General features: G+C 36.4%; 1 protein-coding gene across 4 annotated transcripts in view; it reads left to right on the top strand.

The window, feature by feature from the left end:
* The window catches only part of BBOX1 (gamma-butyrobetaine hydroxylase 1), a 115,296-nt gene that overhangs the window by 16,112 nt on the left and 72,918 nt on the right, over positions 1-26,266 (top strand). For 2 of the 4 annotated variants that reach the window (XM_056801999.1, XM_001380139.4), the window contains one exon: positions 11,841-12,084. The gene's annotated coding sequence lies outside the window, so the exon portion shown is untranslated. Of the gene's footprint in view, positions 1-10,152; positions 10,171-11,516; positions 11,532-11,840; positions 12,085-26,266 lie in introns of those variants that run through there. The other 2 variants (XM_056802000.1, XM_007497191.2) reach the window with 2 other exon arrangements.

Here is a 26,266-nt window from a genome sequence, read left to right as displayed (position 1 = left end):
AGAAAATGGGTGCTGGAGTGGCAAAGTAATATGCTATCATCACACAAGAAACAATTGACATAACCAGGACCCAAACCCCAATTTTCAGCCATGAAATTCAATGACTTTCCCACTAATCATCATAATTCACCTGTACTTTCCTCATAACTCTGAGATAGTATGAGTTGTCCATTTTACAACTGATTAAAATGATATTTATTGTGAAATTATGAATTTTCTAAATATATGATCAATAATAAGGAAAGCTAAGATTCGAACCCAAATATTTCTAAGTCCAGTATACCTTCTACTGGGATAGCTAGGTAGTACAGTGGATAGAATTCTAGGCTAGGAGTCAGGATGACACATTTATCTGAGTCTAAATATGACCTCAGACACTATGTGATCCTGTGTAAGTCACTTAAGTCTATTTGCCTCAGTTTCCTCATCTGTAAAATCAGCTGGAGAAAGGAATGGCAAACTACTCCAGTATCTCTGCTGAGAAAATCCCAAATGAGGTCACAAAGAGTTGAATGTTAACTGAAAAAACTGCCAGTATCATCCCCTATGGCTGTGGTCAGTGGTCTTAAGACACTAGCATATCTTAGAAAGGCACTGAAATCAATAGTGGACTTGGAGTCAAGAATAATTTGATTGAAGAATTAAATGAGATTGGAAGAGGTTGAATGCTGCCTTTTGATGCTCCTTAGTTGAATAACCATGGAGCAAAATTCCTTAAATTTTCTGAGTCTCAGGTTATTGATCTCGGTGCTTGAGGAGCTTCTCTATTGGAGAGCTCTTACTATAACCTAAAGATGCTGTGACATTTGCACCACTTTTACATTTCAACACTGAGCATAAGGTCTGATAGACATTTATCAGTGCTCATTGATTTAACTTGTGTTGATCATGCAAAGTCTTTGATTAAGCCCTTCAATCTTTGCTTCCTCGTGCAGTACAAATATGTAAGATCGATCTAAGCAAGTGAGACTACTCAAGTATTTGATACCCACATGGAAAACCATTCTTTATTTAAAACATGTCACCAAAACTATACTGTCAAGAATAGTCCATATTAAAGGTGGCTCCTTCCAGAAAGATAGTTTTAAGCCCTCTATGGATTTGCCTAGTCTTAAGTACATCAGCATCGCTTCCAATTAGAACTGAGTATGTCTTCAAGTCAAAAAAAGAGTCATATTAAAAACTTGATGTACTCAGATGATGACATCAAGTTCCAGGGATTCAATGAAGGGAACATTAAGCAGCTAATTCCTCTTGGGAAAGTTTCTCCAATGATATCAAAATGTCTTTTAGACTTGATAAGGTTAATATTCTCAACATGTCTAAACAGAATCCAGACTGAAGCTTTTGAAGTTGAACCAATGGATGAAGACAAAAATAACTTGTTTTTTTCTAGGCAAAGGATATTTAGTAAAAGGAGAAGGATGAGGCTGTCTCCGTGAAAGAGACTTCCTGGAGTCAATACCTAAGGGGCGGAACGCAGAGCAATTAGCACCCACACACAATCAGTTTTAATATATACTTCATCATAGTAAAAGGAATATAGTGGACCTACCTGTTTAAAAAAATGATGTTGAGTTTGGATGGAGTTTGTCACTCCAAGGAAATTATAGAAGGATGACTATTTCCTTGTCAAAAAGGAAGAAGAATAAAAGATCTTCTCAAAGTACATAATAAACTTTTGAACTAGGGAAATGCTTTGAGATCAAACAAATCTCACTTCAAAATAGTAAAGGTTAACAATAGGTCAAAACTACATGATTCATTAAATGGTTGAATTATGTAAATTTGTTTTAGAAATGGAGAGGTTTATGATAGTGATTCATAATCAAATCACTGCCATCAGAAATTACGGAACCACTATTCTTTAGGAGCCCAGACTTACTGATCAATGTTGATTGCACAATAAAAAAGTAGAACCTGTGGCACATATGCCATTATATTGAAAAATATTTATGTACCTTTTAGCACCTAGAAAGACATAATCATGTAGCTAGAATCACCCACCATGCTAACAACACCAGATAATAATCTTAAACAATAGCTATAAAGGAATTATCAAAAGGGAACAGAATACTCCTGATCATAATGTATTTACAAGAGATGTCAATGAACTGTTTAATAATGAATGACTATAACTACGGAAAGTATACATAGAAACCTAGAAAGAAAGCACACTACCAAATGTCTTTTATTAGATGAATATAAATTAAAAGAAATTAAAATAAACCTAATCAAAGGAAGGATAAAGCAATTTATTAGATGAATGTAAATAACTAAGCAAACAAAGCATAAAGCAAAGAACTACAGACTGATATTGTTAATAAATAATAATTTAAACATTTTAAATAAGATTTTATATGGTAATTTATCAAAGAAAGTGTTAATCATAATCAAATTACAAACATGGCTCATTTTGAAAAAATCTAAATAATTTGTATTGAAAATAAAGACATCAAAAACTACATTATCTCACAGAAAAATTAATTGACAAAGTAGCACACATTCATATTGAAAAAATTTTTCAAAATATTGGCACTGAGGGAATTTATATGATAAAAGGTATATAAAATAAAAAATAAATATTATATGGGAATATACCAAAAAAACTCCTGAAATATGGGAGTGAAGCAAATTATTTCCTAACTATTGTGTTGTATTATTCTCAAAGGACCAGCAATAAAACAAGAGAAAGAAACTGAAGTTATAAAGCTGGGCAGAGAAGAGATTAAAAAAAATTATCCTTATTTGTTGATAATGATGGTTTACTTAGAAAATCCTAGGAAATCAGCAAAAAAAAACAATTGAAAAAAATTATTAATTTAATATTGTTGAAGACAACTAAATAAGCTGAGAAAACCAACAACACTTTATATATCAATTAATCCTAGGGGCAATAATTGAAAGTAAAATAACATCCATAATAATTATAAGTTGCCTAAAATAGTTGGAAGTCATTTATAAAATATTCTTTAGGGAAATAAAGAAAAAATAGACAGCTAAAAATATTCAGTGCTCATGGCTAGGCTGTGCTAATATTAGTTAATTATAACAATATTACCATAAAAATGGCAATGCTACCAAAATTAATTTTATTTCATTTAATGCTACATCAGTCAAAGTAACATTTTACAAAGCTAAATAAAATAATTTAAATTTTCATTTAGAGAAACAAAGATCTAGAATGCCAAGGAAAGTTTTTAATGTAGGAATAAAGGGAGACTAGTACTTCTAGACCAAAACTATATTACAAAATAACAATCACTGAAACCATGTGGTAATGGTTAAAGAATGGAAAAGTAGATTAATTGAACAGACTAGACTAGTGAGAATCAGAAATAAAGGACCTTAATAAACCAATGTTTGATAAATCCAAAAACATGTTACCTAGGAAAGAACTCAAAATATAAGAACTACTGGCAAAATTGGAAAGCAATCTGGCAATAATTAAGCTTAAAACCATACTTTATGTATTATGTTCCATTTGTTAATTGCTTAAACTTTTTAAAGAAGTGTTAATAATACATATTAAATTTTAATGCATTTATTTATATTTTTCCTGGTTGTTAATAATTACCAAAACAATGAATCAAACTCTGATTTGTAGATTACAGAAACACTATAATTTAATAATTGGTTAAACTTGTTAGAGCTGGCTCTAATACCTCCCTGAATATATTGAATATGTAAAGGTGGGGAAAAGCTTACACAAACTTATGCAGAGCCAAAAAAAAAAAAAATAGACACAATGGAGGAATAACCACAAAACCACAAAAACTGAATGTTAAAAAATTACAAAGTCCAAGGTTGATCCCAACTCCTTTATAGAGGTAAGGGGTCCACAAGTGTGGAAAATATTACATAATATCAGATTTTTTATTTTCCTGATTTCTTTTCTATTCTTTTTTTTAATCTTTGTTGTAAGAGATGTTTCTCTGGGAATGGGAGAGGACAGCATTCAAAGAAAATCAAGGCAATGTAAAAACAAAATATCTTGACAAAACATACCAAAGAACAAAAGGCAAGTAAAAAAAAAAGAAAATTTAACAAATAAAATGTACTGGAATTGAAGTACCTTTAACTGTTCTCCATAACTACTCACATAGAGCTCTAATCCATAAAAATGTAAGACCAAAATATTTAACAGATGTTACTATACCAAATACTCATCATCTCCAAACCTCAGAGAATGAAAAGCTTTCAAAACCTAGAGACCTAGTTGAAGAAACTTAGACCAAGTGGGAAAAGGATGAGTTATGCAATCATCTTGTCTCTTATTAAAGTAATACAAATAATGCATTCAGGGAGTCGAGAGAAGTTTAATGTTTATCATAATATTTTTATTCAGCTTCAAAAAGCAGTTGCTTTATTTACCTGTACAAAAAGAAAATATAAAAGAATAATAAAGATGGTGACTCATTCCAGAATCTTTTCTATCTGGATTCCATTAAACAAATTTAGAAGAATGAAATAATGACAATATGAGTGATCTCATTATCATCCAGAAAATACTAATTGAGACATAAAGAAAATAGTTTCAGTGTTTTTTGGGGAGAAGCACAAAATATGGAAATTTTTCACAACTATTTTGAAGACAGTGATTCTTCTTGACAGAAGCAAAGTTCTTATTCCAGGAAATAATTATAAAAGCAATGTTTACCCTAAACGTATACCATGTCAGAGAAACAATTAACAGTCAGAAAGGCAGTTAGTTCACACAAAAAGGCTCTGTTTGATAGCTTGAATTCCTTGTCCAGGGATTCTTGGTTCACCCCACCCCCAATTTGGGTCTTACCTAGATTGGCCACTGGGGGACTCCCAGGGTCAACTGGTGATTGTTTCCTTATTTTTAGCTGCTCAGTTTGAAACCCTTAGTCATTTTCTGTTGAGGGCAGCTTATGAAGTAAGCTAAATTTAAAGCTTTGAAAAAAATCCATTTTCTCTCACTTATTCCAATACACAGAATACTTTGAAGAAGAGAGGGAAAGACTGCCTGGAAAACAACTCTTCCTCCCTCAGGCTCAGATAACTGACAGTCAGCCAAGTGGAACTGGACCAAGCTCTCTAAAAGGAGCGAACTGTGTAAGCTTGGTTCCCTTGGGAACCTCCTGAAAATAAGATGTCTATCTCCCAGATTCTCCCACAGAGCAAGGAAAGAAAGATGAGTTTGCTTCAGAACTAGGGGCTTTTGCAGAACACCTATGACCGACTTCTCTTTCTTTTTTTTTTTCAACAAAGTAGATGAGCCAATCCTGAGAATAGCTCTGAATCATCCCAGCAACAGTCCTTCCACACTCTTCCATCACCCTCAAAACAACGTGCAATTCTTTCCTCCTCCTCCCCTCTCCCATTTGCTCCCAGAGGGAGAGAGCAAAGTTCAGGTCCTCTCTAAATGGTGATTTGGAACAAAGGAAAGAGCCTTGGACTTGGGGTCAGAAGACCCATGTTGGAGCTGTGCTTGTCCTTCTTCCTACTTGAGGAATTTCTGCCAAGTCATTTCATGGGATCCTAAGATTTAAAACTGGGAGATATTTAATCTGACAGAAATTATTTGTCAAGATAGAATAAGATTCAATGGGTAAACCATTTTGGAAATCATCAGGTACCTATTAAGGGTATTTCTTTGATACTAAGTGCTAAGTACCTCCGAGTAACTAAGCATGCAGTAGGCGCTTAATAAACGGAAAGAATAAAACTAGGAATTACAACTAGAAACCCTGTTCTCCCCATTCATACCAGCAACTCTCTATTTTTGTGTGTGAATGTATATAGGCATATTTACATACATACATATATCTAATATATCTATGTATACATAAGTAATAGGGAGTTATTTATAATTAAGGTGGCCATAGAACTGTAGCCTAACTCTACTTGGGACCTTTTCATCCAGTAATGGTCCTCACAAACAGCACAAATATGTCATACTTTCAAGGAAGCATGTGTCCTTTTGCCACACAGTCAACATTTTTCTTGTTCTGTTTTTCCTCCAGGCTAATTCATGGGAGAAGTCAAAAATATCTTAGAGACCATCCGCTAATTTGATTTTTTTAATATGGAATAAAATCAAATTGCCAGAATAAAGAATGAACAAAACATATTCATTCATAAGACATCAAATAAAGAGAATTAACATAAAATCTTATTCATATTTATGTACCAGTTAAGTAAATGGATGATTTAAAGTGAAATTTAACAAAAAATACACAAATTAGTGGAAAAGGAGTTACAAATTCCAAATTCAGTCTCAGAAAAAAGTAATGATACAAATCATAAATAACTACCATAGGCAAAAATAGAGTAAACTCTATCAAAAAACCCTTTAAGAAAAATATGGCTTTGCTACACAAATCAGAAGGGAATAAAATCAATGAAGAATGATTTGAAATTTTTTACTAATTATTATTGGTATAATTTTAAAATAACATTTTACTAGAGATATTATAGCAGTATATCTAAAAAAAATGATTCATTATGTCCAAGTTGGACTTATGCCAAGGATACAAAGATGGTTCTTGGGAAACAGCACAATAAAGTTGTTGGTGCCCTGGAACTAGGGTCAGAAAAAGCTGAGTTCAAACTCCATCTCTCAGATGAAGTATATGAGATCCTTTACCATTGAGATGTGCAGGTATAGACAGGTCCTCAGAGAAAGGAAGTTGAAACCAATAAGATGGGAAATTGATCCCACAGGCACTGACCCCCTAGGTGGTGCTGATATGGGAGAGCTATTTATAAAGGTGAGACCAAGGCACTGAGCTCTCTCTCTCTCTCTCTCTCTCTCTCTCTCTCTCTCTCTCTCTCTCTCTCTCTCTCTCTCTCTCTCTCTCTCTCTCTCTCTCTCTCTCTCTCTCTCTCTTTCTCTCTCTGTCCTGAAGAAACCCCTATTGGTGGTGAGCTTCAATCTATCCCATTAAACAACAGAAAAGATATTGATCTAAGCAACTCTACTTCTTTCCTACATATCCCTCTCTTTGCTATCACTACTTTCATGTAATAAAGCTACTAAAGCTACTAGTAGTCTCATAACTTAATTTTTAACTATTACAACATAAAATACTATATGCAGTATGGTGAAGGGAATTCTCATCCTACATTGTAAAATTTGGGTTAAGTATTGGATCATAGGCTATATATGTAGGTCACTTTTAATAAAAATACTGTATGAAAAAGAAATTTAAAGAATAGGAAAATTAAAAGTGAAATAAATCAGAGGAGAGTGATATTGAACATACCACACAGATATAATTTCTTTACAAAGGAAATTGTATATATTTATGGTATTAAAAGATAATATCTGTTGATGTTACACAACACTATACATATATTTGATACATTTCTGAGTTTCTCAACTTTTTCTTTGCCATCTGCTGGCCTTCGCGTGTTGTCTGTGGCTTCCACAAAACTCTCCCAAAATTCCCATTTAATTTCTTATATTTGACCTACAATATATAAACTATAATGGGAAAAGTCTAGATGTGGAAAAGGTACTAATATTTACCATTTAGTCTTATTTGGCCAGAGATAAAACCTTAGGATTGTTTTGCTTTCCATTTCTCTAATTTAATATTAATTATTTGGAACAATGTTTGGTAAGATTATAATTCTTCTTTAGAAGATTGCTTTATTCATATCCTTTGACTATCTCTTCTTTTGGTTCTATATATTTGCATAGGTCTCTCTGTACATATGAGCTTGTGTGTATGTATGTATGTTTATAAGCATATATATACAATGTTGAATCACAACACTTTAGAGATATTTCATGCAATGTTTTCCCAATTAGCTATATATGTACTACATACATACATACATATATATGTACCGCCATATACAGATATAGTCATATAAGTCCCTTATCAGAATTTTTTTAATCCTTAACTTCCATCTTGGAATCAATTCTGGGTATTGGCTCTAAGGCAGAAGAGCAGTAAGTGCTAGGCAATGTGGGGTAAGGGTCAAACAACTAAGAGATATCTGAGGCTAGAATTGAACCCAGGACCTCCCATCTCTAGACTTGACTCTCAATCCACTGAACCACCTAATTACACTCACTCTTATAAGAAATATTTAATGTGAAGATTTTATTCCCAATTGGCAACCCCTCTTTGCATGCCAGTTATGTTCATTTGTTCATGCAAAAGTTTTTTAATTATTGTCAATTTTATCTTTTCTGATTATTTTTCTCCCTTATTTTAAGAATTCACTTCTCTTCTAATATATTTAAGCATATAATTTTTCAGTACACAAATCCATTTTGAGCCCATATTGGTATATGGTATATGATGTGGATGAGATTAAGGAGAAACTATTTTAAGGATGGAGATCTAGGCATAGTTATTGGTTGAAGAAACCAGCCCGTAAGTAAAAACTGAAAATTACAGAGAAAGAATAATTGAAAGAGTGAGATTCAAGTGGAGACAGGAAGAATATTCTGTGAAAGCATAACCTGTTTCATTCTTGTCTTCGTACTTCCATTAACTGGCAAATATTTAGCACATAGAAAGCATCCAGTAAATGCTAATTTTTTGATCAAATGCTAATCTGAATGGATTGGTGGGATTCAGAGCACAAATAGAGGGATCAGTGTTTGTAAGGAGAAGAGCAATCTCTTCCACAGAGATTGGAGCAAAGGAGATAAAAGCAAAAGTGTTGAGGTAATTTAGAGTATAAAGTTGAAGGAAAGGTGATACACCTGACAGATGACCTTGATTTTATTCAGTAAAGAAAGGATATCTGTTTAAAGGGAATGGAGGGGAAGCTAGGTGAATCAGATTGGAGGTCCTGGATTCAAATCTAACCTCAGATACTTCCTAGCCATATGACCCTGGGCAAGTCACTTAATCTCCATTGACCAGCCTTTACTGTTCTTTGCCTTGGAACCAGTACTTAGTTTTGATTTTAAGATGGAAAGTAAGGGCTTTTTTAAAAATAAAAATAAAGGAAATGGAAAAAGCAAAAATGGGTGGTTTGAGCAAAGGAGATATACTTAGTAATAGAATTTGTAGGTTAAAGTCATTCAGCAAAGAGTATTGGTTCTACAGAAATGAAAACCCAATGGAGATTAGGTAGCATCATTTTGTAGTGGACCCAATTAGCACAGTTGTGTAAGTACACCATTTAAAATAAAGTAATAGGAAAAGTAAAGAAAGTTGCTTCCACCAACTCAGAGTCGCAATCTGGAAAGGGATGTGTCTAGAAATTCACAGTTCAGGGATAAGGAGAGAGAACACAAATGTTATCATTTCCCAGTCAAGCAATAGGACAAGAGAACAGAGTACCCAAGGATAAAGGACAATGAAATTGAACTGGTTAACTATCAGATAAAGATTTTGAGGTGAAGAAAGTCAGACAAACGCAGAGGTGATGGCCTGGGAAATCAGGGAGACAAGGCAGCTGGACAGATCAGCAGCTAGAGTGCTAGACTTTAAAGTAGGAAGATGTAAGTTCAAATCCTACTCAGATATTTGTTTTGTAACTCTGAAAAGTCTCCTAACTGCTCTCAGTCTTGTTTCCTCATCTGTAATAGAAGGATGATGACAATACTTTATTCCCAAGGTTTTGTGAGGATTAAATAAGATAACATTATAAACCATAAAGTACTATATTAATGCTGGTAATTATTATTATTATTTATTGTTGTAAGGGTGAAAACAGGTTCTGGAAGGGGAAAGGCAAAGGGAGGAATTAGGATCAGATAGGAAGGAAGGAAGGAAGGAAGGAAGGAAGGAAGGAAGGAAGGAAGGAAGGAAGGAAGGAAGGAAGGAAGGAAGGAAGGAAGGAAGGAAGGAAGGAAGGAAGGAAGGAAGGAAGGAAGGAAGGAAAAAGAGAACAAAGAAAGGGAGGGAGGAAAAGGAAGTGGGGGAGAAGAGAGAGAAAAGAAGAGAGCGAGAAGAGAGCCTATCAGAGGCACCACCATGTACAATCCATTCTGAGTTTCAAAAAAGAGTCAATCCTATAGAGGGTGCATCTTTCTGAGGACTGGGAGTCACATGGGTCTTGAAGGGCAGAGCTTCTTAGACAAGCAAGCAGCCACTTACAGGAAGGACACAGCAGAAAGTTGGCCAATCTCTCCTGCACATTGCCTCTCTCTGAGCTCTCTCCTTGATTCTCTACTTGTCAGCAGCTGGAAAAACCAAGGAGACAAGAAACAACAGGTTGCAGATTGAGGTGACTATTGGTATTTTCCCAGAGTGGATACTGGTGGAGGAGGGGAGGGTGTGAACACTAAGGAGACCAGTTCACCTCAGTCCGTCTGTCTCTTCTTTTCTCTCCTCCCTCTCCTATGTGGGAAGACCTCTAGGCCCAAAATGCCAATGGCATAATCAGGCTACTTCCTTCTCCCAATTTTTTTTCCCTTTTGTCCTCCTCTCCCTGTTCCTCCTGGTCCAAAACCTGCTTCTCTTGCTTCTCTCAGAATCACAAACTCCATTATTCCTCCTCCTGGGCTTCCTCCCTCTTTCTGCTTCTCCTCCCTACCATTCTGGGAAATGAGAAGTCACTAGGGTCACACCATCATCTTCCTCCATCTTATTATCCCTTGATATTCCTCCCCCTACCCACATCTTTTCAATTTACTCTTTTCCCAACTCTCACCTCCTCCTAAGGTTCCCCTCCTGGATCTGGACTCAGGAAGATCTAAAATGGAATCCCAGTTTCAGATACTTTCTAATTCTATGACAGTGTTTGTCTTGGTTTCTTCATCTGAAAAATAAGGATGATAAAAGCACCAACTTCCTGGATTGTTAAGTGAAATAATATTTGTAAAGAGCTCTGCAAACCTTAATTGCTAAGTAAATTCTAACTATCATTATTATTATTCCATTCCTCACTCCTCTTCTCTGCCTTTCTCTATCCATCCTGCTCTTCCTCCTCCATCTTCTTGATCTTCCTTCCTCTTCTCCTTATTCTTCCTCCTCTTCATGTGTTCTTTTTTTCCTTTCCTTCTTACTCTTCTTTCATCTCCTCACCTGGTCTTCTGCCCACCTCCTCCTTGCCCCTCTTTCCATTCTCCTAATGCTTTCTCTACCTTATTATTCTTGCTCCTCATCATCCTTCCCCTTGACCTTCCTCCTCTTTCTCTTGTCTCTTTTTTCTCCTTTTACCTCTTTCCTCTGGTCTCCTCCTCTTGGGCTTTTCCCTCCTCCTCCTCCTCCTCCTCCTCCTCCTCCTCCTCCTCCTCTTCTCTTCCTCCTCCTCCTTCTCCTCTCCACCTCCTGGTTTTCTTTTTTCTCTTCTCTCTCCTCCTTGCTCTTTTCTAAAGAGGCTTGTAGTTGATCAACTCATCAAGCAACCCTGGGTGATAAGGAAGTCTTTATGCTTGCCAGACTCAGGAGCTGCCAACCATTTGAGTGGAGCTTGGGATAAAGAAGGCAAGCAGGCACTGGGCTTAGCTCTTTAGTGATCAGTGTCCAGGAGAGCTGGATACTATTCAGAACTGTGTCTTTGACTCTCCCCAACCTCCCAAGGTCGTTGTTCTGGGAACCAGAAACTGGGCATCCAGGGAGACCAAAGGAGTTTCAGGTCACAGGGTAACTAAGAGGCTGTTTGTCTTTTGATTTTTTAAATAGATCTAGAGTACCCTCCAAGCTTTAGGATTTTAGCAAAGAGGAAGCTGGTGCTGGGGACAGATGGAGGGGGGGGAAAGAAATGCAACTGACTGTAAGCTGCTTGCTACCCTGGTACAGAGAGGGGACTCAGCTGCCCCAGGCAGGAGAATCTGGATCTTCCTCCCAGCCTTGGATCTGAGACTCTGGTAGCTGCGTTTTTGCTTTGTCCAGTTTCTCCACTTTAGGACTTGGAAGTCTCTAACTTCTTTTTATTTCTTTGTTCAACCCCAGGATCCCTCCAGGGTTTTGCTGCACCTTCTGATTGGGCCATCCCCCTTCATTTGCAAGTGGCTTTGTGTCATGTACCCTCTGGGGGCAGGGCAGCAGGGCCACTGGCAGAAGCAGGAAACACCAGCTTCTTAGAAAGAGTGCCACCAGAGGCAGGACAAGGTTACAAGGAAGACTGGGGACAGTGTGATGTAATTGGTCTCCACTCATTTTCAAAGGGAGCCGTGGAGGATATTCAGAATAGGAGGTAACTTTATTTTCTTGGTTTACCAAAAACTTTGCATGATTTGATACCTGCAGTATTATTGGGATGCTATAGAATTGGCATTATTTTCCCTTATTCTGAAGGGAAATTCAGGGGAATGAAATTCGGAGGGAAGACAAGGAATCATGGAACTGTTTTTGTGACTCGATAATTCAGTCCAAGTGAAGATGGGAAAGAAAAAAATGTGGATGTTTCAACAGCGACTTTGTATGATTGGTTGGCAAAGGATCCCCAGTTATGTTTGGCTTAAGAGACTGAATTTATTTGAGCTTATATAGACTGACCACAATGGGGAAAATCTGAGACTGCAGGGAGGGAGAAAAAAACCTATCTTGAGATGAGATGCTTAGTATATGTCCTTGTTCTTGATAATTCCAAAGGATTGAATATCAAAGTAATTTCTTTTGAATAGTGGATGAGAGAAAGAGGAGGGAGGGAGAGAGAGACAAAGAGAGAGACAGAGACAGAAAAGTATGGTGGGTGAGATAGAGAGGGAAAAGTTGTCATTGGTGATACAAGATTTCTAATAATGAATAATATTTCTAGTTTGAGTTTCATTTTCCTTCCTAAACCGTCAGTAGCTCAAAGAAAGTGTTTTACTTTGGTCCTGACCTTCCAGTTCACTAGTGTGTGAAAGTTCATGTGTGGAGACTCCCTTCATCCCTGCAGATAGTTCTAAATGTTTTCTTAGGGCACTGGTAAATTAAATTATTAGCTCAAGTTCTCAGTCTGTATTTGTAAGAGGCAGGACTTGAAATTAAGTATTCCTGACTCCAAGGTCAGACTACAATCCACAATACCAAGCTACTTCTCCCTATTCCAAAGTGAAAAATCTTTGATATAAGCTGTATAAATTCTGAAAATGAACTTGGAGCAAAGTTTAATTTTCAGCTTTCTGTAAAGGAACAGTTTATTAAATAAAGCCATACTTCAGACAAGCTAACAGTGGAAAGAGATTTTTGATCTACTCAATAGAATAAACCAATTCCAAGGACATTTATTGTATTCTAAGAAAACTGAGATTTCTATTCTACAATCTTTTTCTCTGGGCAATTACTATCAGTTCCTTACTTGAAAGTTTTAAAATTACATTTGAAAAACTGAAAACAGATGCATCTAGGTGACTCAGTGGATAGAGAGTTGGCCTTGGAAATGGGAGGTTCTCGGTTCAAATTTAATCTCAGGAACTTCCTAGCTGTGTGATCCTGGGCAAGTCACTTAACATCAGTTGCCTAGTGCTTATCTAGGAGGGTGCCTGGAAACCAAAATTTAGTATTGGTTCTAAGACAGTAGGTAAGAGTTTGGTTTTTTTCCTCATTCAAAGATATTTTATTTTCCCAATTACCTGTAATAACAATTTTCAACATATTTTCCAAAATTATAAAATCCAAATTGTCTCTCTTCTTACTTTTCTTCTCCCCCCTCCTAGGGAAGGTAAGCAATTTGATCTGGTTCATACATGTATTATCATGCAAAATACTTCTATAATGGTCACTGTCTTAAGAGAATACTCACATAAAATTAAAACCCAAAAATAATACATAAACAAAAGAATGAGAAAAATAGTTTGCTATGATCTGCATCTAACTCCAACAGTTCTTTCTCTGGATCTGAATAGTATTCTTTGTCATGCGTCCTTCAGAATTGTCTTGGATTGTTGTATTGTTGGGAGTAGCTAAGTCTTTCACAGTTGATCATCCTACAATATTGTTGTTACTATGTGCAATGTTCTCCTGTTTCTGTTTATTTTGCTCTGCATCAGTTCATATAGATCTTTCCAAATTTTTCTGAAATTATCCTGCTCATCATTTCTTGGGACACAATAGTATTCCATCCCCAACATTGTCACAGTTTGTTCAACCATTCCCCATTTGATGAATATTCCCTCAATTTCCTATTCTTTGCCATGGTAAGGGTTTATGGAAAAAAAAAAAGAAAGAAACCTAAACATGGATTTTTCATTCGCATTAGCAGTTGTACCCTTAATAAATTTATTTTTGCTGTTCAGTCATTTTTCAGTCATGTCTGACTCTTCACTTCTCCATTTCAGGATTTTCTTGGCAAAGGTACTGGAGTGGTTTGCCATTTCTTTTTCCATCACATTTTACAGATGAGGAAACTGTAGCAAGCAAGGTTAAGTGCTTTGCCCAGTGTATGAAAACAGATTTGAACTCAAGTCTTCCTGACTCCCCTCCCAGTGTTCTATCCACTGTATCTCCTAGCTACCCAGAAGTTAACTTTTACTTTCTACCTAATAGGACAAGATCCAAAGAAGTGGAAATATATGTATAGATACAATTACATTTATATTTACATATATGGAATTTTATTATTATAATGTTCAGAAAATGCCACATATAGAAAAGACTCAATCTAGGCATTTAATGGTGAGAGAGAGAATAATGGTTATAGCACTGACCTGGATTCAAGTCCCAGCTCAAAACTGATTCACAGAATAACTTTAATACCTTAATCAAGTTATGTCACTTCTTGGGACTCAGTTTCCTCATCTGTAAAGTGAGGGAGTTGATGATCAAAAGTTCCTTGCCACAGATGTGTCATGGACCATGCTAACTTTCTGGTGAATTGACCCTTTCTCAGAGTAATGATTTTAAATGTATAAAAGAGATGAACAAAAAAGTCCATTTTTATTGAAATAAAGATGTAATTTTTCCCATAAAAGATTACCTACCCCTTAAAATGTATCCGTGAACCCTTTGGTAGTCAGTGGACCTCAGATGAAGAATTCCTTACCTAGATGATGCTTAAGATGTCCCTTAACTTTAACCTAATCTAATTTTTAGGTTAATCTAGATTAACCTAATCTAAATTTAATCTAAAACAGTCTCTGAGAATGGTACCTCGTACAATTAGCTGATTTGAATTGTGAATCTTAAAGTTTTTGTGACCATTATAGCATCCTTTAAGTGAATACATGGTAGTCATTTTAAAATATCCAGCCTTGTATTATGTATCAGCCTATTAATTATTCAGAGAAAATCCTAAAAATAAACCACCCTTTGTACCCTTGTACCCCCATTCAGTCATTATTTTCTCCTGATTGCTAAATTTCCATCATGTATAGTCTATGCTTGCTTTCTATACTTCCTTGCCTGTTCATTCATCAACTTAAATAATTTAATTTCCTTCCCTATGACTCTACTGAACCTAAACCCTCTAAGGTCACTAATGCACTTTATTTCAAAACCCACTGACCTCTTCTCAGTCCTCATCTCCCCTGATGTTTTCTATGGCACTAGGCAATGATGACCACCCACTCCCCCCTGGATGTTCTCTTCCCTGATATTTTCTGACTGCTGGACTCTCCCTTCCCTCAACTTCCAGAACCCTGATGCCTTCTGGTATTCTTGACTGACAGTTCTCTCTTGGGCCTTTCCCAAGAAAATAATTATTTTTCTTTTTCCTCTTACCCTTAAGGGTGGGCACACACAAACCATTATTAGTTTTGGATTCAGCAAGAAAGACCTAGAGCACCAGTGGATAGAGCCCTGGGTCTAGAATTAGAAATACCTGAGTTCAAATCTGGCCTCAGAAACTTTCTAACTCTGTGACCCTGGACATTCTCTTTCCCCTTCCTCTTTGAAATTTCATCTTCCCGTGATTTTCATCATCACCTTCTCTCTATTACAAATTTTACTGCCAAATTTCATTCTTTACTATGCATTTCTCCCTCAAACTTCAGTCCCAAATTTCCTGTTGTTTACTAAACTTCTTCACCTGGATGTCCCACCAATACTTCAACTTCAATAGTTCTAAAACTCCTCAGCTTACCTCCCCATTTTCCCAATTTTGACATTTCTTTTGATGACACCATTATTTTCCAAGTTACCAGGGACTCTTGCTTTTCTCACATCCAATAACTCAAGTCCTGTCTATACTATCTTTATCATCTCTCTAGCATATGTCCCTTTCTCTCTATTTGTACCATTACAGCCTTCATTCAAGTTCTCATCATCTCTCCTTTCTACTACTAGAGTAGTAGTATAATCCTAAGTAGGATTCTGGCTTCCAGACTTCCCCTCCACCATATGTCCTTCATGTAGCTGCTGACAAAATTTCCCTGAGAGAATTGGCCATTTCACTTCTTCCCCTCCCCTCCACACATGAGGACATTTTTCACATCACTCTCCCTTCTGCCTAGCAGCCCAATGGGAGCACATCCTCCCTCCCCTGTCTGGAGTGAGGGCCAGCTCACATTTGGTGTGAGGACTGCAATTTGGGCACTAGGTCTCTAAGAGTTTCGCCATCACTGGTCTATAGCATAAAATGTAGTTTTCTTATTTTGGTATTCTACATTCTCCTTTATGTATATATTCAGCATACTTTTTATGACTTATTTCCTGGCATTCTCCTTTACTCACTCAATGCTTTAGTCAAACTGGACAATGAGCATTGTCTCCAGCACTGTCCAATATGTTGCCTTCCTGCTATGCTCCCATTGGACTTCCTCTTCTCATAACTAGCAGTTTTTTTTTTCCTCTTCCTTCCATATCCAGCTCATGTGCTACCCTATCCATGATATCTTAGGTAGGTGGAATTGACCAGCTCTCATGCTGTGAGCTCTCATATGGATTCAGTTATCCTACAGCTTATATTACATTTTTAATATATACATTTCATCCTTTCTACCAAATTAAAATCTTTTATCCCATTTCACTCATGTATACCCATACCTAGCACAATGCTTTACACATAGGAGATGCTTTAAAATATTTGTTTGAATTTAGTAGATTATTTTTTAGATTTTTTTTCTAGATTTTTTTTCTAAATTATTTATTTCTCCTCCTTTCTTCTCCCTTACTTCTATGCATTTTAGCCTTTTTATTACCATGTTCTACTCTAATCAGTAGGACTGTGTAGAAGAGTGAAAACTTGAGGCAAGGATAATAGAATAAGTGTTGTATTTAGGGATAATTAAAAAAAAACACCTTTTCTTCTGATGTAGTATCAGTTCTAAAATAGAAGAGTGGCAAGGGCTAAACAAGCAGGAGTTAAGTGACTTTCCCAGAGTCACACATCTAAGAAGTGTCCGAGATCAGATTTGAAATCAGATCCTTGTAATGGTATGGTGCTCTATTCACTGTGCTACTAGAAAAAGTATTGGGCTTTGGAATTAGGAGAGACAAAGCCACAAATTCCTCCTCCTACTTTCAGTAGCTGTAATATTGGTCAAGTCACTTAAAAGCTCTGAGTGTTGACTTCTTCATGGTAATATGGGGATGATAATATGCTTGTGAAACTCCAACAAGATAAAGCATAGAAAACATTTGGAATCATTAAAGCACTATACAAACATCAGAAATGACCATATTAATGTTAGTTTCTTTGTTTTGTTGTTGTTCAATTTTCTTCAATAATATCAGACTTTTCTTAACCCCATTTGGGTTTTCTTGGAAAAGATATTGTAATGGTTTGTCATTTCCTTCTCTAGCTCATTTTTTACAAATAAGGAAAACTGAGGCAAATAGTTAAGTTATTTGCCCAGGCTCAGACTGCTAGTAAGTGTATAAGACAAAATTTGAACTTCGATCTTCCCAACTCCAGGCCCAGGTGTCTATCCACTGCTCCACCTAGCTACCCTGTTAGCTTATTATTATTGTGTTATTATTGTTATTTACCCATTAGGAAAATGAATGGTAGGAGAAGAAGCCAAGCTAGTCAAAAGGAGGAGAGATGGCAGGTGGGTAGCCAGAGTACTCCACGTGTAGCTTTGTGATTTCAGGAGAAAAAGAGGAAAACTCCCAGCATGTTAGGTAAATTCCCTATGACAAATTTAAGGTGGGGCATAAATAAGCCTTCTTCCAGATGGGCAGACTTGGCTGAGTTATAATTTACATGATAGGAGAAAGCACCCAAATGGATAAGACCATAACTCCTATTGGTTACCTGTCATTAATATGCAGATTCTAATTTAAATATTCTTGATTTTTATTTAAATATCCTCATTCTTATTGATTTAAATTCTTGATTTTTTTCTTACAGTTAAAATTTTATGATTCAAATAGCACTAAGGGAGGCAATTTTGTAATGGAAAGAGCTAAACAGAAAGGTTCTCCTTTGTGGAAAGATTATTAAATTTTCACTGTGTGCATTTATACCTCAGAGGTCTGTAAGCTATAAATCAGAGCATGATTAATTGTTTTGATTATGGTCTAGACTGAAGAAAATGTTAATAATGCAGATTAAAACTTAAAAGTGTGTGTGTACACTTTTTCCCCCCTTCAGGAACCTGGTTGTTAAATATATACACTAGTATACCACTATATTGTTCCATAAACGTTGCTGGAGCTCAGAAGGAATGAGGTCTTCACTAGACTAGAGGTCTGGTGACTAATAATAATAATGAAGATGATGATAATAATTACTAGCATTTATATAGCTTTTCAAAGTTAGCAAAATGTTTTATATCCTTTATCTCATTTGATATTTTATTTTTATAACCTTGGGCAACTCACTTAACCCTATTTGCCTCAGTTTCCTCATCTGTAAAATGATCTGGAGAAATAAATGGCAAACCACTCATCACCAAGAAATTAAACTAAGAGACAGGAGACATGATATCTAGTCTCCTCTCTCTTGCCTGTAACTTCTTCCTAGGTTTTAGTTCCCTGTCTGTAACAGAAACAGGATGGACCTGATGACTAGTAAGGTCCCCTTCCAGTTCTAATTAATGATGAACTACTATCTCCATGATCACCAATAGATCATTTAAGTCCTCCATGCCTCCATGCATATAGAAAGAGATTTCCATATATATAAAATTAAGGGTCCTTCTAGTTACCGTTGTTGTTGTTCAGTCATTTGAGTTGTGTCTCATTCCAAATGACCCAAAGTGGAATTTTCTTGACAAAGATATTAGAATTATTTACTATTTCCTTCTCTATATCACTTTACAGATAATAAAACTCAGGCAAACAGGGTTAAGTGACTTATCTAGGATCATCCAGCTAGTAAGTGTCCAAAGCCAAATTTCAACTCAGAATGATGAGTTTTCCTGACTCTAGACCCAGAACTTTATCCCTGTACCACCTAGCTGCCTTCTAGTAGTCATAGGATTCTACTTTTGTGAATTTCCATGATCAGTGTGCAAAATTACTTTCTGAACTGCTCTTTGATTTTGTAAATCAAGCTAGAGAAATCGATCCATTCAGAAACTATACATCTAAAAAAGGAAAAGGATTCTGCTACAATTTTACTTTTCACCAGAGAAATAAAGTCAAGAAGCCATCACAGACTAACCTTCTTATTTAATGGAGGAGAAAACTGAGGATAATGAAGTTTAGACCTTGCCCAAAGCCAAAAGAGACAGTACCTATCCAAGGCAGGATTTGAATCTTTATCTTCTGACTCCAGCACCAGTACTTTCTATTATACTAGAATTCCTTCCAAAACACAGTTCTCCAAAATGAGGCAAACTGATATAGACACTTGCTCACATGTTTCCCACAGGGGCTCACCAGGCTCTAGAAGGAGGATAAATATGGTGGATGGGGTGGGGTGATGAGAGGGAAAGGAACTCAAATCAAATAACTAGAGAAATGCAAAGAAATAAGTCCCATCAGATAAAGGCAAAACCCGAAACCCAAGTACTCTGTTTTCAGGGAGCAGCAGAAAATCATTTCCATAGCAGCCAAACCTGATCTTTCACCATCTCTTGAGTTAGGGAGTCAACAGAAGTATTAGATGAACTTACCAGAAGGATAACACCTTCATGTAACAGGTGTTCCTTGAGAAAGATCCAAGGAACCAAGAGTGTGGTGGTCTGAGAAGCTGATATACCATCTGAAGGGTGTGAGTTGTTGATCCTCCCTGACCCCTCATTTCCCTGCATAGACATGTGGCATTTTCTTGGGGTTGCTCTCTTCATCAATCATCGGTTTCTCATCTAACTCACCCCAGAATTGTTCCACTGAAGCTAATTCCTCATGGGTCAAATTTTCAAGTCTCTCTAAAAGAGATGAGATGCCCAATAATTCTTCCACTCAAGTCTACAGATTTTCAAAGTAAAATAAACTTTGAATAAGGATTTTCATTTATGATCTTGACTTTGTCCCTGCCATCCTACCACGATAGACTTCCATGGAGCCCGTAAAAGTCAGCATGGAAAATTTCTTGATTTTTACTTTCTCCTCTTTATATTACCATACACATTAGTCATATATAAACACATATACACAAAGCAAATGATGGAAATATCCTCCCAAATTCTTTCACGATTGCCCAAATAAATTTAGCTGCAGAGATCTAGAAACCAAATTCTTCAAGGAAAAACTGAAGGAATAGCAATATTCCAATTCTTCGTCTTTGACCCAAGTGCCTGAAAGTCTCCCAAAGGCCAAACTCCTTCCCACTCCGCCTTTCATTTAATATCTTCCTTGGCACACTCTTTTGGCTAGGTGAGTTGGAGAAAGATGCTCATTTTCCCCTAACATCTGGCTAATGCTTTCCCTTCCCTGTGATATCTAGTTCAAATATGTCAAAAGAGAATAAGAAAAACAGAAAACCATAAAGCCAAAATCTCAAAATAGCATACCCGAGAGTGATGAATTTATATTTGCATGGTTATGTAAACAGTAGGTGTGTTGTGGGCTCTTTGCCATGTTTCAGCACAGAAACTCTATTATGTCTTATGGAAAGTTTGTTTTGTTTTCACTTAGTAGATTTATTAATACCCCACTATGTGCCAGGTTTTGTGTTAGGTAGATATAAAGATAAGCAAGATGCAGTCAATCCCTTCAGAGTCCAGTAGAGGAGGTAGATATTATTTCTACCTGGGAAGATCAGAGAAGGCTTGGCAAAGAAGGTTTAGCCTTAAAGAGTAGGTAGACTCTTTAACAGGTGCAGAGAAGGGTGGAGGTCATTTTAGATATAAGGAATATCTGCAACAACAGCAGCAGGAAAGACCTGTTCTAGGCAGAGCAAAGTCAGTTTCACTTCTTTGGAGATGCTCCATCAATAGTAATGATATCTTGTTTAAATCATTGGCATGTCCATGAGATCCACAAAGGTTAAAAGTCCACTAATGGATTCATTATTTTAAATGAGAAACATTTATTAAAATTAAATGATTTTTGAAAATTAATCCAAGATAAAAAAATATTGACATCATCTATCACTCCAGTGTGTCTCCTGAATTCTGGTCTTATGTTTTCAGTGGCCCTTGAGACATCCCCAAAGAAAATCCCCATCTGTCCCTCTTAAAATCTAGACTCTGGAGAAGAGATGAAAAATAAATGTATGTCCCTTCCAAAGTCAGAAGATCCAAGTTCAAATCCCACCTCTGATGTTTGCTACTTTTGTGACCTCAGATAAGTGACTATCATCTCAAAATTAAGCTGGCCAAATTCCAACTCATCAGTGTCCTCACTTTGAGACATTCCATGTGGGTGTGAATAGGACACTTGACTTGGGACCGAGGTTTGGGTTCGATGTCTGCTTTAAGCTCTTACACCTTATTAGATCCTGAGCCAGCTACTTAACATTGCTGAGTCTCACTCTCCTGAGCTGGAAAATGAGGACGTAAGAACCAGTGGCCTCTCAGAGCCCTTCTCGTTCTAGACCTGTGATGCCATGATTCCATTTTCCAACCATTCTGCACCCCCAGATAGAGTGGGCCCCCCAATCCTGTCAGTGCTATCTCTACTAACAACAATCAGCCATCTCTGCCAGGACCAAAAAAATGAAGTGGTGTGAATTTTCTTTCTTGGAAACTAGCCAATTCCATCATCTTCTTCACTGGCCAAACCATTTCTAGAGAAATTTATTCATTCCTGTGTGTATGTATACATATATGTGAATATGTAATATGTAATGTATCTATATGCATGTGTCTATGTGTCTATGGTGTGTGTATATGCATTACATGCATATTGTGTGCATATGTGCATATGGGTCTTGTATGTATGCACTGATATGTATGTGGGATTATATGTATATATGTATGTGTGCATGGATATGGATGTATAAGTGTAGTGTGCATTGTGTGTGCATTTATATGTGTGGATGTTCATGTATGTCTATGTCTATATATATATATGTGGGTGGGTGGGTGTATGCATGTAGTATAGGTATATGTATGTGGATATAGTAAAACATACATATGTTCCCCTATATTTCCCTATATACATATAAATATATACATGCATATTTCAGTTTTAATACATACACTGAGACTTTTAGAACATGTTAATATGCAGATATCACGTGTTTTTACACTACCTTCACTTCTGTTCTTTTTTTAACCCTTATCTCTAGCAGTCTAGCAATGAAATCTTTTCATAGGAAGTTGAAAACCTGGGGAAATTTAGCCATTTGAAGGGAAAAGGCTAAATAGAGCCAAGCTTTGTCTTCCATCCTTTGGGGTGGATAAAGCGCTGAGACTGGAGACAAGAAGACTCATCTTCTTGAGTTCAAATCTAGCCTCAATCACTTATTATCTGTGTGACCCTGGACAAGTCACTTAGCCCTGTTTGCCTCAGTTTCCTCATCTGTAAAATGAGCCAGAGAAGGAAATGGCAAACCACTCCAGTATCCTTGTCAGAAAAACATGAAAGAGAACCATGATGAGTCAAACACAAATGAAATAACTGGAGAGCAATGATGACAATTGTCTTTAAATATACAACGAGGTATAAGGAAATGGACCACTTCTGTGTTATTCCAGAAGATGCAATTAGACACAATCAGTCAAAATGACAAAGGCCCATATTGGGTCAAAATAAGTAAGTTCTTCCTAATAAGTAGGGCTATGGAATGTGTACAACAGGCTGCCGTGGGAGGTAACAGTAATAATTTATATTGGTATAGAGTGTTGTATAATTTACACAATTCTTTTCACACATGTTCTCATCTGACTTTTACAATAGCCCTGGGAGATAGACAGGTAGTCATTAGATTCATCTTACCAATCAGATAACTGGCTTGAGAATAAGTGACAGGACTGGTCCCAGAGCCAGGCTTCAGGTTCCTAGCTCAGGATTCTATCTTCCCTGCTGCATACATTCCTTTTCATCCAGGTTGTTAAATTGGGAGCTTAGATGACCATGTGTTTGGGGATGCAACAGATGAATTTCCTCATTGCTTAGGAGATTGGATTCTACTAGAACATCTCCTGTCTCTTTTGATTTAAAAATTCTATGATTCTCCTTTATCTCCATTGAGCTAATGGCTTGCCAAACTATGTCTCTTCTTCCATCTCAATCCTTTCAACTCAATGTCAATTGCCACATTTTTAGACCAGATCCTGGTTATATCTTAAGCCTAGATTTGTTCAAAAGCCTTTTGATCTATTCTCTCTGGATCTAATCTCTCTCGCTTCAGATACTTCTCTTTTCCTTTCTTAAAGATATCATTTTTATCTTGTCCTCTTGCACAAGAATCAGCAAAGACTTCAGAGGACCTACTACTAATGCAAGTTACAACTCCCAGGATTCAAACTTGTCCAAGTCTATATAGCCAGCTTTTTTCCCCTTAAAACTTTCAATGATAATAGTTCACATTTGCATAGCACTTTAAGGTTTGCAAGATGTTTTTCCAATATGATTGTATCCTATCCTGGCAATGACCCTAGGAGATAGGTGCTATTATTATCTATGTTTTACAAATGAAGAAACTGAGGTGAGATAGTAGTAGTTAAGTGACTAGCTTTTAATTGTCTGAGACTAGACTTAAATTCCAGTCTTCCCAAATCCAGGTCCACTTCTCTGAACCCTATACTACAGAACTGTCACTCACTATATTAAGTGAGTATTTTTACTTTTTCCACAGAGTTCAAACTCACTCCTGCTTCATTGCGGCTAGTAGAATATAAATTCCTTGAGGAGAGGACTGTCTCTTTTTTGTATTTGTTTCCCCTAGTACCCCTAAGTTCATCTTCCTGAGTTCAAATCCAGTCTGAGACATTTACTAGCTGCATGGCCCTGGGCAAATCATTTAACCCTGTTTGCCTCAGTTTCCCCATCTGTCAAATGAGCTAGAGAAGGAAATTACAAACTACTCCAGTATCTCTGCCAAGAAAATCCCAAAAGGGGAACTAAGACAAAGAGTCTGATACAGCTGAAAAACAACTAAACAATAACAAATATCCTTGTACAGATTCTGGCAATACAATGGGGAATTATTTAAAAATTTTAAAAGGTATTTAAATTTATTTGTTTGTTTAAATTTATTTATTTTATGTATTTAAAGAAAATGTTTTTTGCTTGATCAAATTGTCTTTATTTTCACTTTCTCTCTGTCCAGATTGCTCTCACTTTTCCTCTCTGCCTATCCAAAAGCCAAAATTTTTCAAGGTTCTCTATTCTCCAAAGCTTCTCAAGTGGATATGGATCTATTCTTCCTTTGTACTATTTCAAGATGACTTCTATTTGCCCCTTAATTATTTTCATATTCTCTTTAAGATTATAGGCCCTTTGTGGTCAGGGACAAAATTTATTCTTTTGTTCCTTTAAGGTCCTAGCCAAATGCTAAATACATAGAAGACATACATGTCTATTCATCAGACATATGTTTGCCTATGATGTAATTACTAGGGATACTCCCTGTAATAAGCCAAGCAGTTTCACATATATAAATAGTTTTTTTGAGGCAAATCAAATCACTCTTTGTCTTAGTCAATGATCTTCATGAGTCTCTGTGGTCAAAAAATAATTTTTTACCTACCAGGCAACATTCTGGTGAAGAGCTTCCCTGAGATTATCCCATTTGGCATGTAGAATTTCTCTTTTAGAATTTCTTTTTGGCATGTAGGTGGATCAGTGGATTGAGATTCAGGCTTAGAAACAGGAGGTCTTAGGTTTAAATTTGGCCACTTATTTCCTATCTGTATGACCCTGAGCAAGTCACTTAACCCCCACTGTCTAGCCCTTACTACTCTTCTTTCTTGGAACTAATACACAATATTCATTCTAAGATGGAAGGTTTGTTTTTTTAAAGAAGAATTTGTTTTCAGGCCCTATTCTCAAGGCTTTCTAGTTTGGTAGGACCTGCTCCAGCTTACATTCCAATGGCATATCCTTCAAGAACATCTAATCACACCCCTGCCACACGGAGGCATCAAAGTTGAAAGATACAGTGAAGAGCCCAATATTTGGAGTCAGAAGAAACCTCAGTTCTTTTCTGCCTCAGTTTTCTCACCTGTAAAACGTTGAAGTTCAACTAGATAGCTGCTAAGTACTTTTCGAGACCAAAATCTATAATCCTGTGATCTGAAAAGTTGTGAAGAATATGGTAGGTATCTATCTAGATAGGCAGGTTGATAGATTTGTGCTTAAAATAATCTATTTCATGAAAAGAGATTTTTAAATATAGGTTTTTAATCTTTTCTAGGAGCATCATGCATGTCATTTAAAAAAAATACTTGGAATAGATGCAGGTTTATTAGCACTTCATGATATGAATTATTAAGCATGTAATATTAAAACTACTAAGGACCTTAGAGATCTGATCTAATGTTCTTATAGAAGAGGAACCGGGAAAGTGATTTGTTGAAGAAGACACAGTGAATCGGCCACAATCAGGACTCAGACCCAGGTCTTCCAGCTATAAGATGTATATTTTTTATATCATAGTATGATTCAGAGACACGGAATAGTGAATTTAGAGTCACTGCACCAGAATTCAAATCTCTTCTCTGCTAATTGCTGCCTAAGAGATTTTGAATAAGTCATTTTGTCTCAATTTCCACACGAATGAGAGGGATTGCACTAGAAGACAACTGAGTTCCCTTTGAGCTTTATGTATGTATGTAAGTATGTAAGTATGATCCTATAAATACATGAAACAACAGATTGAACAAAACCTGCTCTGATATTTTCAATGAACCATGATTTCATCAGGGTAAATGCAACCTCCAATGGTCAGCAACACCCCATGCAACTTTTCTCTCCCAATGACCATAAAAACCCACCATATTCAATAAATTCAATAACAATTATCATGTACCACCATGTAAAAAGCATCCTACTAGCTAGGAACTAAGACAAAAAACAAACAAAAGCTTTTGACACTCAAGGAGTTTCTAGCCTATTCAATAAAGACTCAATCAACAAGTCCAAATAATTGGCCACATCTAGTAAGATTATTGTTTTTAATGATGCTGGACCTGTGATTTAATTGGTACAGGAAACTTTTAGTGAAGTATTTC

Source organism: Monodelphis domestica, chromosome 6 (genome assembly GCF_027887165.1).
Source record: "Monodelphis domestica isolate mMonDom1 chromosome 6, mMonDom1.pri, whole genome shotgun sequence".
In the NCBI taxonomy this organism is placed as follows: domain Eukaryota; kingdom Metazoa; phylum Chordata; class Mammalia; order Didelphimorphia; family Didelphidae; genus Monodelphis; species Monodelphis domestica.
This window is presented reverse-complemented; position numbering and strand designations above follow the sequence as displayed.